At 46.9% G+C, this 13,966-nt stretch overlaps 1 pseudogene; it reads left to right on the top strand.

Moving 5' to 3' along the window:
* Window positions 1-11,635: 11,635 nt before the first annotated feature.
* Window positions 11,636-13,966, top strand: part of LOC147030257 (transcription factor Sp9 pseudogene) — a 2,336-nt pseudogene continuing 5 nt past the window's right edge.

The raw sequence follows: 13,966 nt of genomic DNA on the forward strand, positions 1-13,966 counted from the left end.
TCCTGATGACGTCATCTATGCTTTTTGCTTGTTTGGGTTCCGTATCATTACTCCAATGTAGGACTTGTACCTATTGGGTCTTCCATTTGATTTGAATTGAATTTGTTTTCATCCCTTTCTAAATTCAATTGAATGATAATAAACATCATGGGTCAGGGTCAGGTGTCCGATCAAAGCGGGACGTCTTCGTACCCGGTCATCACTGCCAGCAATTATAAAGTGGCAGTTCTTGTTATATCTCTTATTAATGGCGTAATACACCAGAACACAAACACTGCACAAAATACACTACACAACGACACAAACACCACCCAAAACAAGTCCTGGTGAGGGTCTGCAATCTCTGCTCTTTTTCTTGTAATTTTTAATGTGAAAGGGTCAAAAGTTATAAAATAAACCATTGTTTAAATTCTAATGGGTTGTGAGGCACCGCTAAAAAACAGAGTTTACGATTCTTAGTTGAAAACAAACATTAAGGGGGTGGATTCGGAACTTGTATATCAAAGTCGAAACAAACAGTGATTGTCATATTTTGATAGTTGTTCCCATGTTGTACGTTCGTTAACAACAGAGTCAATTTGAGTCATTAGATGAAGTTAGCATCTTTCCTTTTAGACACATTGAATTTAGATTGGGAACATTTGTGTAATTGGCTGCGAGAAAAAGCAATTCTATGTCTGATCTGGGATCAATTCCCAAACCGATGATAAACACATTACAGTACAGTGAAAATATGTCATTTTGCACACTTTAAATAGGTGATGAAGAAGGTATGCCTTATGGGGGAGACAAAACGCCAATATGATGCATAAATTGACCACACTATGCAGCATGTTGTTAAAATTGCGAATTGTAGAGCCAGAGATTTTCCGTTTCCAAAAAAAGATAAATTTCATTTCAGAAAATTGCATTTCGTGTTCCCTCTGAGCCTTCTACTCCAAACTGTAGATGGGCAGGTGCAAACCTGCCTTGCCCAGCTGAGTGTCGCCATCCCTCCTCCTCGGTGGCATCCTTGAGTGGTGAATTTCACTACCGGGACGACGCAAAACGGAGGGAATAATAAAATAATACAAATTCCCTTACAAGGAACCTCGAAATCGGAGGAAGCTATGAGGCTTCCTCCGATGTCGAAGTTCCTTGTAAGGGAATTGTGAGTGAGTGGTTTGAAAGAAGCTTTACATACGGAGTGGTCCAAAATGATGTGCAACTTTTCAAACAACTGCCATAATTTTATGAATGTGACCTTGTCTTTTATTTTCAGGTCACGTAAAGAACAAGGTTTAAAGTTTTTTTCGATGGAAGTTTCAACCATGTCAAACAATTTTTCTGTGCCCCAATGGATGCTCATTTTAGAGACGTTGCAAAGTCATATGTTTCCACACAAAGGCAGTTTTGTAGAGTCCATCAAAATGCAAGAATTCCACAATATAAAAGCATCAAACGTATTGTTGAAAAGTTTAGACACGTCGCAAGTGTTAAAGACTAATTTAAAGGACACAGTGGTAGAAAACCTTCCGTGAGAACACCCGACAAGATAGCGGCTGTAAGAGAAACTCTGCAGGCTTCTCTGAAAAATTCGACACGTCATTTTGTAGAGATGGTGGGATCGTATAGATTATACAACCATTGGCAGAATCATTCACGAGGACCTGAAACTGTATCTGTTATGGGCGTTATCTTTGCTGCATAACACCACCGAGCCATGAGTGGATTACTATTAGACCGCAATACTCTACATGTATATCCGGTGTCATATCAGACCCAAATGTGGTCAGACGTGCAACATGGCATACTTGAATAATATCATGCCGGAACCATGGCCAAATTCCAAAATTCCTTCCCGAACCAGCAGGGAGCAATGCACCAGCGGCACAGACACGCCACCAGATAATGATGATACCCAGCAACCTTGTGCTGCATACAAAAGATAAAGACTGACTCCATGTCCTTTGGCATAAGCATCTGAAACATTGTCAGATACAGTTACTGCAGCACCAGACCAAAATAAATGAGGGAGAGGGTACAAGTTCGCACCGCCATTGCCCGGCAGATCGAAGACGACCTGGATTTTCGAAAGAACATCTTCTGAAGTGATGAGGCCCACTTCCATCTCAGCAGCCACATGAACATAACAGAACATGTGATTTCGGGCAGAACACAAACCGCACGAACATATGGAACAACGAGTTTCTGTCGCGAAAGTAATGGTTTGGTGTGCTATCGTATGTGGCGGTATAATAGGACCTTTCTTTGAAAATGAAGCCAGACAAACAGTGACAGTCAACACAGATAGATATGTGGTGGACATGCTGCAGAGAAGATTCCTTCCGGCACTGAGAAGGAAGACATCACCATGAATTCAGTCATCTTCCAGCATGACAGTGCACCACCACATAGTCCAATGGTGCTTTGGAGTATTTGAGCCAACCTTTCCCAGGTGATCGACTCATTTCTCAACGGACGGACAACCCATGGCCTTCCTACTCCCCGGATCTGTCTCCTCCCACCAACAACCGATGGAGGTCCCTCAAAGTTAAAGTCGAAGAAAACCACCCACACACACACTGCAGGAATTGAAAAATAACATCAGATGGGAAATCGGATGCACACTAGCTCCAGTTCTCAGCCGAGTCCTTGACAACTTCAGTGTCCGTGTGGCAGCTGTCATCCAGAGGCGGTGTGCTTGGATTGAGCACTGCATCAACCACTAATGATATCGCTCCTTGTTGCTTGGTGAAGCATTTTTGTCGCTATAATAAACAAAAATTTAACTAACCCTGTGTATCATTAGATAAAAACAAACAAAATCGAGCAATGAAAGGTTGCACATCATTTTGGACCACCCTGTCTGTATATGATATAATTTGACAATAAAATATATTATTCTTATTATTTAAAATTATGATTCTTGGGGGGAGGGGGGGAGGGGGAGTGATGAATGAAGAAACATCGACAGCACATTCACCTTCAGATATGAACATCATAGTCACGACACAGAATTTCATTCCTCAGCTACCTACGATTCCTGAAAATCCATGAACTCATGTGTCACTGATGCTTCGAGGTACCTATCTAACTCATATTTCAACCTACGAGTACATCCACTCCCTATGGCAGTGGCAGGAAGAGCCCTGTTACTATCCTCTCCAGGATATATAGATGACAGTCGATCCATGCTTGGGTCCGTAAGTCTGTGGGGGATGCGATGAGCATCTAATGCCGAAAGAACGTCGAGTTTTCTGTCTTTCAGTTTAGTGTTAAGCAGCAGCAGTGACTGTTTAAAAAGGTAATCATATGTGTTTGTGGTTTATAATTTTTTTATTTCTGGTAGGCTTGCCCCATGAAATGCCACGATAAGTATACATGTTAACACAGCACTTGTCCAAGGAGGAAAAACCCCTCGGGGAGTGGGGATATTATTCGTATTAATAATGTTTTGTAATTACACTAATATTATACTATTATCATTGGTGTAGTTATTACTTTTGTTATTAGAAGCGGCCTTGGAAAAACGCCACGATAAGCTATCTACACATCTTAACACAGATTTTGTTCAAGGAAGAAAACCCCCTTGGGGAAAGGGGGGGGGGAATGAAGTCGCAACAACCTCCATTACATGATCCTTAGGCCTTTTGTCAAGTTTGCTTAAGATTGGATAAGTAATGACTGAATGTATCGTGGTCAGACAGACAGAGACAAACAAGTTGGTATTTTAGGATGATTCACTATTTTCTGCTGCCACTACTTTTCCTGGGATATTCCACGCATTAACCACTCAGAATGAACACCCTGCCTAACTACAATCCTGGGTAGGATGGCTGAGGGGGTCAAAGCTACCTCCCTTGGGTTCAAATCTCGGCTCAGCTATAAACTGTCATCTCAGTGTTTTACAAGCAGGGTGTTTCATCAATGTGTGTGCCATCCCTCAGAGGGACATTAAACTGGGTGTCCTGCATGCCAGCATTAGTTGGTGGACGTGAAAGATTCCACGGTGTCCTTTGTGAAGAGTAACTTAGGCAAGCTTTCCCCAGCACAATGGCCAAGTTTCAAATTATTTCCCTAACCCACAGAGGGAATTGCATCAGTGACACAGCCGCACCTTCAGCCAATAATTCTATCCCGCAGCCTTGTACTGGGTAAGAAAGAAGAAAACTACGATCCTAACTCTATGCCTGGCGTTAGCTTAATGGCTAGAATGGTGGGCTTATGATCCTAGGGTTCTGAGTTCAAATCCCGCTTGGCTGTTGAATTAATACCAGGTGGGGTTGATTCAGTCTGTCATCCTTCTGAGTTTGGCAAAATGAGTACCAGATTGCTGGTATCCTGTGTCGGAGTGGCAACCCATCCAGGATTGTGCCCAATAGCACAGGAGACTGCTTAGGCAGCACCAACGCTCTGCAAAGAGTATGGGCCCAATGGATGGATCCTAACTCTCCACTTCATTACTCTCAGTCTGTGACCCCTGGTCCTGTCATTGTCCATTCTGTAGAAAAAAACCTCTTCTACATTTGTTTTGTTTCTGCCCTTTATTATCTTAAACATCTTATCAGATCACCTTGGAAACACCTCCTTTAAAAGCCATGAAGTCATGTCTCCTTCAGCCGCTCCTCATACGCTTAGCCTTGCTAGGCCTGGAATCAATCTAGTCCCCTTATGCTGAACCCTCCATTAAAGCTATGTCCTTCCTCAGATGTGGTGACCAAACCTGAACACAATATTCCAGATAAGGCCTCACTAAATTCCTGTGTAGTGTTAAAACTACCTCCTTTGGTTTATAATTTATCCCTCTACAAATAAAACCTAAAACCCTGTTTGCTCTACTTACATTTGAGTGACACTTACTGGACTTCCCCTGTTTCAACTACCACCCTCAGATCCTTCTTCTATTTGACACGCTCCAAGGATGCCCCTGTATTATACAGTCCCTCTATTCATTATTCTCACCAATCTCCAGCATCTTACATTTCCTTATGTTAACCTGCATCGACCAATCTTTTTCCCTATCGGTGAAAGTATCACGACTTCAACAAATTGGATTACCTTCAAGGTTAGTGTCATCTGCTAATTTGGAAAGCAGACTCTTAACCCCACTGTGCAAATCTTGATGTAAATTATGAATAACTGGCAAATACCACCTGTTGCTTCACTGATGGGAATACTGAGGGGAGGGGGAGGAGAAAAAGAGGGGGCAGAGGGGGGGGTAGAGAGAGGGGTGGGAGAGAGAGGGGTGGGAGAGAGAGAGGGGTGGGAGAGAGAGAGAGAGAGAGAGGGAGAGGAGGTGGAGGAGCAAGGAGGGAGGGGGAAGGGAAGGCAGCATGAGGTGAGAGGAAGGGAAGGTAAATGTGCAGTGGAGCGTTAATTACGATTCATACTGTCTCATCAAAATGATTCTGCATAGAATAACAGTGAAGATGGAAACAAAATAATGTCTGAAATCCATTTTCTCCCGGTCATACTACAAACACCATCTGGAAACAAACACTGCCTGGACACATCCGGAGACAAACTCCCGTTCAGACATAAAAACCACCCAGACACGTCTGGAGACAAACACTGCCCAGACACGTCCGGAGACAAATACCACCCAGACACATCAGGAGACAAATTCCGCCCAGACTCGTCCGGAGACAAATATCGCCCAGACACGTCCAGAGCCAAACACCACCCGGACAGGAACGGAGACAACCAAACATCACCCGGACAGGTCCAGAGACAAACAAGCACCGCCCGGACATTCTGGAGACAAAGAAACCCCGCCAGGACAGGTCTGGAGACAAATACCACCCGGACATGTCCAGAGACAGACAGCGGGAAATGTGTGCGAGGGTGCTTCACTGTATGAGAGAGAGAGAGAGAGAGAGAGAGAGAGAGAGAGAGAGAGAGAGAGAGAGAGAGAGAGAGAGAGAGAGAGAGAGAGAGAGAGAGAGAGAGAGAGAGAGAGAGAGAGAGAGACAGAGACAGAGACAGAGACAGAGACAGAGACAGAGACAGAGACAGAGACAGAGACAGAGAGAGAGAGAGAGAGAGAGAGAGAGAGAGAGAGAGAGACAGAGAGAGAGAGAGAGAGAGAGAGAGAGAGAGAGAGAGATAGATAGATACATATATATATATATATATATATATATATATATATATATATATATATATATATATATATCTATCTACACATACATACATATGCAGGGTGAGAATTAGCAGCGAGAAAAGGTTATGTTTTATGAATAACACACGTACAAACACACAAGCGCGCACGCACGCACACGCGCACGCACACACACACGCACACGTACCGCGTGTCCCACGGTAAAGGCCCATGTACCCCCGTGGTCAAGGCACGTGAACGTCACGGCCCCAGACGGCATTTCCCGTGGTCAAAGCTGACATACCCCACGGTTCAAGCTGATGTACTCAACTTGCAAGGTCCCCACACACCGCACACAATGTGCACAAGGGCTGCACAAGCCATGCACAGGGCCTGCACACAAGGCCCACATATGTTGTGCACAAGGCCCACGTGTATTGTGCACAAAGAAAGTGTACGTTGTGTACAAGGCCTGCATAAGTCACGCTCAAGGTCCGCGTACGCCACACACAAGCCCAGCTTACACTGTGCAGAAAGCCCACATATCCTGCACACAAGGCTCGCATATCCTGCGCACAAGGCCCGCGAAATCCCACACACAAGGCCTGTTCATCGCGTGCATAAGGTCCATGTATCGTCTTCATGCTGAGTCGTGTTCCTGTTCAGTATACACATGCTCCTCAGTACTGTGCTCTCAACCTGATTATGAATCTTACCTGTGAGTGTGCAGATTTGGGCTGTGGATTAAAGGGAAGTAGGATAGTGAAGAAACATTGTGGCTGCTGTATACTGCTAAGGGGCCATCCATATACTGTATTAAGTAAGTCATTTTCGGCAAATTTATACTTTCCCACTGAAGGATAAATGAAGATAAGACATGATCTTCGAAGTTTATTAATATTCACCATGGATAGTATATGGTGTTGTATATTGTGATGGTTCTGCGAAACCTTTATTCCCCAAGCAATGGCACACAACATGTTGGGGTTCCCGAGATAGTTATTTTATTATAACTTGTTTCAGATAGTCTTTCCCTTATGTCCAAATAGTTTTATGGGTCAATATGCATTGTGTGACATGAGGCAGGTTTTTACCCCATTTTCTTCCCCGCACACAAACTCATTCTCACATGATTAGGCACACGCAGTGCGCAGCTAATTTGCATACGGGCGCCAAATCCTGGTTTCAATTGCGCCCCAGAATCTAACTGACACATAACTTCAACCTTCACCACACTCCACCTACAAATGCTACAATGATCACACTCCATTAAGACGTCCAGTGCACATTTGTGCTCGGAAAGCGCAGCCAAAAACCACGGCTCCATAATGAGTGCAGAGCTCTGCGGCACAGGTCGGCTTGGATATAATGCCAGCATGTTCACGATTGTGACCACATGGGCTGTGCCGACACTGGAGGAAACGGGTGTGCACTAATGGTCAAGTCAGGGATGGGAGCATGCGCCGGAGCAGCGTGTCACTGCGTCCACTTTCCGATGGTACTCCACGGGCCTCCGTCTGGCCATCCCACAGGCTGTTGCCTGGTACATTCCCATCTCCTTGAGATGCCGATGAACCTGCTGCTACTATGAGACATGTGGTCAGCCCGTTAGCCTCCTCCACTCACAAAGCTCCCTTGCTGAGAGAATCTGGAAAGTAGGATCAGTCAGGAAAATGAGCCACAGGTCCCTACAGCCGCAGCTGACGCTCACAGACAATAGCGGTAACAAATCTCATCGGAGTCTTTCTCAGCAACCGCTCCTTAGACACAAAGTATTAAAAGCGATAGCCAAGGATTCTCCAAAGAGACCTGGTACCGAAGGAGTTAAGTCTCCATCTCAGATCCCTGGTACCGAAGGAGTTAAGTCTCCATCTCAGATCCCTGGTACCGAAGGAGTTAAGTCTCCATCTCAGATCCCTGGTACCGAAGGAGTTAAGTCTCCATCTCAGATCCCTGGTCAGAGTGCAAGTCTCACATTCGTAGAGCAATACTGGAAGTACTAAGGACTGAAAGACTTGGACTTTTGTCCTCCTGCATAGGTAATGACAGTGCCACACCCCATGATCCTGTGAATCCATGACTCCCCAGGCCTGACCCAGACATCTACTGACCTCTGGCTCACAACATGCAGAGACATGAATATCACTGCTAAGGTAAGTGAATCTCTCTGTGACCTCAACATCCTCACCACAAAGAGGTACAGACAAGATAGCAGCAAGTGCCAGTCAATGCACTGAAATCCCCCAAGACGAGAAGAGTATCTCGCCTGGGGCACCGATCACCCACACACTCAAGCACAGTATAGAATGCCTCCTTCACAGTGAGATCACTGGCCTCAGTCGGAGCATATACAGAGACCAGGGAAATGACACCCAAGGTGTGACGAATCTTCAGTCTCAAAATAAGCTCGTTGACCGGTGTTACCTCCATTATCATGGGAGTCAGCTTCTTGGATACAGCTACAGCAACCACTTGGGTGTGGTAACCATCAGAGCGACCAGAGCAGTCGTAGGTGTTCCCATCCACCATGATCTCACAAAAATACGGTCTCCGAACCTTAGAGAGTGCTGCAATACCGATGTCCCAATTCTGGAGCTCAGATGATAGTAGAGACAGGTGATCATCGTCTCTTCGGAATAGGACATTCTCGGCACCCACCCAAAGTGACCGCCTCAGGTTATCCCGAGGAGACCAGCGTCTGGTGGACGACACCTCAGCACCACCCCGACACACACTCCCGCAATCCAGCCCAGGAAAGTTACTCCGTGCTTTTCCTCCTATCATCAAAGAATTGGGGTTCCATGGGCTTTGCTGCAATCCCTTCATTCGGTGAGCTGCCCTGCGAATCCGCAAATCCTGGCCAAATCAAACCAATGTGTGCGCCGCAAATCCTGGTCACCATGCCAAGCAACCATTTTGATGTGCACCAAAGCTCCGCCCATACCCAGCAGCTATTTAAGCCGTCGTTCCAGACACGAGAATATCTTTTCTTTGACTTGGTCGGCGGTAAATGGAAAAATGTGGAACGGAACTTGCGGAGTGGAACTTGCGGGATGGAGCACTGGGTGAGCGAGTGATCCAGGCGCTGTGCAGGACACATTCATTCAGGCCAGGCCAATAAACACCTTCTCCATAAAGATAATCTCTCACCTCACAGATAAGTTAAGCTGTCTTCTCACATGTTCCATCTCTTTCACTCGTCTGCTTTGGATGCGAAAGGAGCTCAGTAAGTGCAAGTCCCAAAGAACTGTTCTTTTCAGTGACCTCATAGATACGCACCTCTTTCTACCTCTTCAATACGTACCTTAGACACCGACTCGTATTCCTACTCATTTTACCCCTCCTCAGCGATTGGGCAGCGGAGGTTCGTCAGCCCCGCGAGGTGAGCCAAAGAGGACGTAACCACCTCGTACTTCTCTTATCTTTCTGTGTGATCGACCCTTCTGTGTAATGATTCTGATGGCACCTGTTTTGCTTGTATAAGTCAGAGTGCCGAAGCTATTGGGATAGCTCTGCCCTGTTTGTCTTTGCTTGACTGCATCACTGTATGTATTTTTCCGCACCACACAAATCTTGAATGTCCCTTGCTGTATGTATATTCTTGCAAATAAACCCATCTTCACTGTGCCCATCCCTTTCTGTTATTATTGCCCATGAATTATAATCTGTTATTGCAATTCAACCAGCTCGTGCAGTCCTTTCCCCCACTGATCCAGTATAGTCTGCATGTATTATTGGCGGGGAAGTTTAACCCCACTGATTGGCTCCACACATTAGCCAGTCCGTACTTGGCAGCTCCGCTGGGCTGCACCTGATCAGATAAGATAAGGCAAGTACATATCGAGGGTGCGAGCCTTCATTGATACTGCCAATCCAATGGAAAGGTAATGTGCATGGTTGCGAGAACCCTGCCAAGATTGGCGATACCAATCGGCGTTCATGGTTGACGAGCAACCCCCCAGAGAGTGGAGTTATTTGCAGCTAGTAGCCTCAGGACCAGGCATTCGAGAGGAACTCGTGTACTTCCCCTCGTGGCGAACCTCAAACCCCGACCCATAACAATATTAACATGAAAAAGCCTTTTGTTCATTTAATGAAAGATCAGAGCTCCGTGTGAACAAAATAAAATAATTAAAGCACATATAGCATCACTCAGAGCTGACATAAGGTGAGAAATCCTGAAGCCAAACTGCCTGCCTTTCGGTGCCGATTACAGTAAAGCTTCTTTATGACGATAAATCGAAGGGATTACGTCACACAGGTTGAACCCCATGCTTAACGCACCATAACGCTGCCTGCTGGTCCAACCACCCACCTACGCCCCTGTGTGTTACTTAATATATGAAGAGGTCCTAAAAAGATGGTGTGATGGTGTCGGGGAGAGTGTTTCAGAGGAAAGTGATTGGAGGGGCCGAGGGAGAGAGCAGGTCGTCAGGAGGGGTGCGCGAGGTCTAAAGTTGGGAGGATGGGTGGGGTGAGGTGGCGATATGGGATGGGAGAGGGTTTGAACGAGACGGGGTAGGGGTGTGCAGCGAGACAGTACGGTAGGAAGGGGGGAGCATGTTGGGGTTGTGGGGCGGAGCGGGAGCTCCTTGGTGGCAGGAGCAACTCGGAGCGTATCACACACCCGCTCCCTGTGCCATGGCTGCCACCGTACTTGGGGTAAGTGTGCATCCTGCTGCCCGCGGAGACAGAGAGAGAGAGAGAGAGAGAGAGAGAGAGAGAGAGAGAGAGAGAGAGAGAGAGAGAGAGAGAGAGAGAGAGAGAGAGAGAGAGAGAGAGAGAGAGAGATAATAAAAACTAAAAACTTAATGCGTGTTTCGGTAACAGGACACAAAACGAGCGAACCTCTCGGCAGTGATGTTTCTATTGTTTTCAAAAATTCCATGCCAGTCCCGTTCCTTCGTGGACATGGCTGTAATGGGAACAATGACATGAAAATTGGCGTTTGTGACGTGGGGTTCAGATCGTTATAACAATCCCCAACAAATTCCGTTCATGCGAGTGTTATTTTAAAACGAAAATCACGGCACTTGCCCCTGGTTAATCCAAACGACAAAGAAAAGTGTGTTTTCTACGATAAACGGGTTTGTTCCAGGGTTTAAAAACAAAACCGAAATTGACGAACGAGCTTGTTTTGCAAAGAAGGAACGAAGATCAAAATGCACCAGGTGCGAGTTCGGGTTCCTCGGGATCCCACAGGTCCGTTTATCGTCGTAAGTTGTGCAGTTGAGGAGTTTGATTTCTACACCGACTGCAAATTGAACTCTCGTTCCGTTTTCTGGGCCAAAGAGTGAAGTTTTGTTTCTCCTTGTAAACCCAATTCATAAAAACCCAACAAGCTCTTCGACTACTTAGCGCAAATCGTTAAATTGAAATTGTTTGATTTGGGATCTTCGTGATTCGGTTGAAACGTTTCCCAGGATATCAAATGCGACAGGTAAAGTCTGAAATCGTCATCTTATTCATAGGAATAAAACTTCCTTTAGAATTCAAAACAATTATACGTAACATCAGGGTAATGCCCACATTGTATGGCATGTTTACCGTAATCTGAACAGCTGCGTAATTCGGATTGCTTCCGCTCTGAGCATCGCTTGTTTGAATATGATCCGTTTGGATCTGACCGAGCATCGCCTGTTGGAATGGAATCTGATCCGAATGTCACATATTGCAATATTGTTTGTTATTATCTGATCCAAGCATTACTTATTGACACACGATATTGTCCCAATCCGACCCTATAATCATTTAAGAGGAAAACATTGAGTTTTTTTTTTTGAAGTATGCTCCGGTTATGATCCGATCCCAATCTGATTTAAATCCAATCTGAGCATTAATAATTATCAATTGGTGGTAACATGTTCTGATGAGATAGTATGTACAGTATGTCGGTTCATCAGTATGAATACCGATCACACCCTTTCGTCTGTGCCTGTATCCAAGGCTTGTTTGATCTTTCTCAGCGAGTCTAGCATTAATCTCGTTCGGATCGATTCGCTCGCTGTGTACCTGTGCTGGTCCCTCAGAGCACCTGAGTGGCCCAAGGCGCCCCATGGAGGTGTCCGGTGTTTGTCTTGGCCTCCGCCGGGCCTCACTGCTTCGTCTCCCGCGTCAGGACGAACCTCGATTCAGTTCGACACCCCTGGCAATGCTGGCTGCCGCGTGCAACAAGATTGGTGGGACGAGTCGCATGGGCGAACCTGCAACTCTCCCCAGGACCGGATTCCACCCATGGAAGCGGCCCGGATCCACTGCGATGGGAGCGGGAATGCAGGGGACACGGTCGGTGTCTGAGCAGAACGAGTTGTGGTCGATGGGCGGATCATCCGCAAGCGCCTTCAGCATCGCAGCAAGTCCAGGTGACTATGGGTTCCTTCAGGGGTCACCGTGCAGTGGTGGAAGTTCCCATCAGGAACCAGCATTCGCTCACAAGGTGGATGGACTGCAGGCATTGTACCCGCGTGTCACCACGCACCCCTATGATCCGTGGTTCAAGGCGAGTGACGTTGGAAGTACTAGCACTTGGCCCTGGGACGTGCACACGTCACCTGGGTCTTGGCTCGAGGTGCAGGGGACTGGTGGAGGTCTCCCGTTCAACGGCTATACAGCCGAGTATCCCTCTCTCGGTCCGTCGGCATTTAGTTCCACCAGCATGGGTGCTGGAGCTTCACAGCTGTTATCCGGAGGCCAACATCTACTTGCTCATGAGGGCTTCAAGTCCGTGCTGTCAACGTACCCAGAGGCTGCACTTATGGCAGGGCCCCTGGGAGCATCTCCATGCACCGTGTCTCCCTCTCCGTCAGCTGGTGCGACCCGCGGCCCCTCCCGGCGATTTGCCGGTCGCGTAACCTGCGATTGTCCTAATTGCCAGGATGCCGAGCGGATGGGAGGATCCACAGGCCCGGCGAACCTGCGGCGTAAAGGACTGCACAACTGCCACATTCCAGGTTGTGGGAAAGTCTACGGAAAGACGTCACACCTGAAGGCGCACTTGCGCTGGCATACGGGTGAACGACCATTCGTTTGCAACTGGCTCTTCTGTGGGAAGCGCTTCACACGTTCAGATGAGCTGCAGAGACATCTGCGGACGCATACGGGTGAAAAGCGCTTTTCGTGTGCCGTGTGCGGGAAGCGCTTCATGCGCAGTGACCACCTAAGCAAGCACGTGAAGACCCACAATGGGACTCCAGCTGTCGGGGGCGTGACCTCGGTCCGCTGCAAGGGCAGCGAGAGCGACACAGATCACAGCACCCCTGAGACTCCCCGCTCAGAGTCACCTGAAATGCTGCTGCATGAAGTGCGGACCCCGAAGACGAGGCCCCCCTTCCCCTCGGAACGCTAAGACCACGAGATGGTGCTGAAACGATCTGCGGTGAGTCTACCTCAAAGGACATGTGAAAGTCCTACACGGACCTCCATAAACGGATAACCTTTCCACATTACAACCTTTACAAGACTGACTTACAGAAGTACATGTACGTCCGAAATACCTACATTCCTGCTCGAAGACCTTTACACGCAGCAGGGTATTCGGGATGGAGTCGATGGATGACGTCGGGCACATGGATGGTCCCACGATACGCTTGTGGTCCCTTATCCCATCATATCACGCTTTGTCCCTTTTCGTTGGTAAATTGATTGTCTGTTTCATGAGGTCCATCCAGTGTTGCTTTTCCAAATACTCACCCTGTGTACGAGGGACTAGATTTTAACTTTTATTTTCATTTTTAAATTGTCATTCATGGCAAACACCATCCAGACTTCTGATACTGCTTCAAGACCCTCTGGTTTTGCGTACCTTCATGGAGCATATTCACTATAGTATATCGTGTACAACCTGCTTTACTTGAACGACCCATGGATGAGCTGTTGCAAGAGTGT

Source organism: Eptatretus burgeri, chromosome 3, assembly GCF_056783735.1.
Source record: "Eptatretus burgeri isolate ZD-2024b chromosome 3, Ebu_testis_v1, whole genome shotgun sequence".
NCBI classification, from domain to species: Eukaryota; Metazoa; Chordata; class Myxini; order Myxiniformes; family Myxinidae; genus Eptatretus; species Eptatretus burgeri.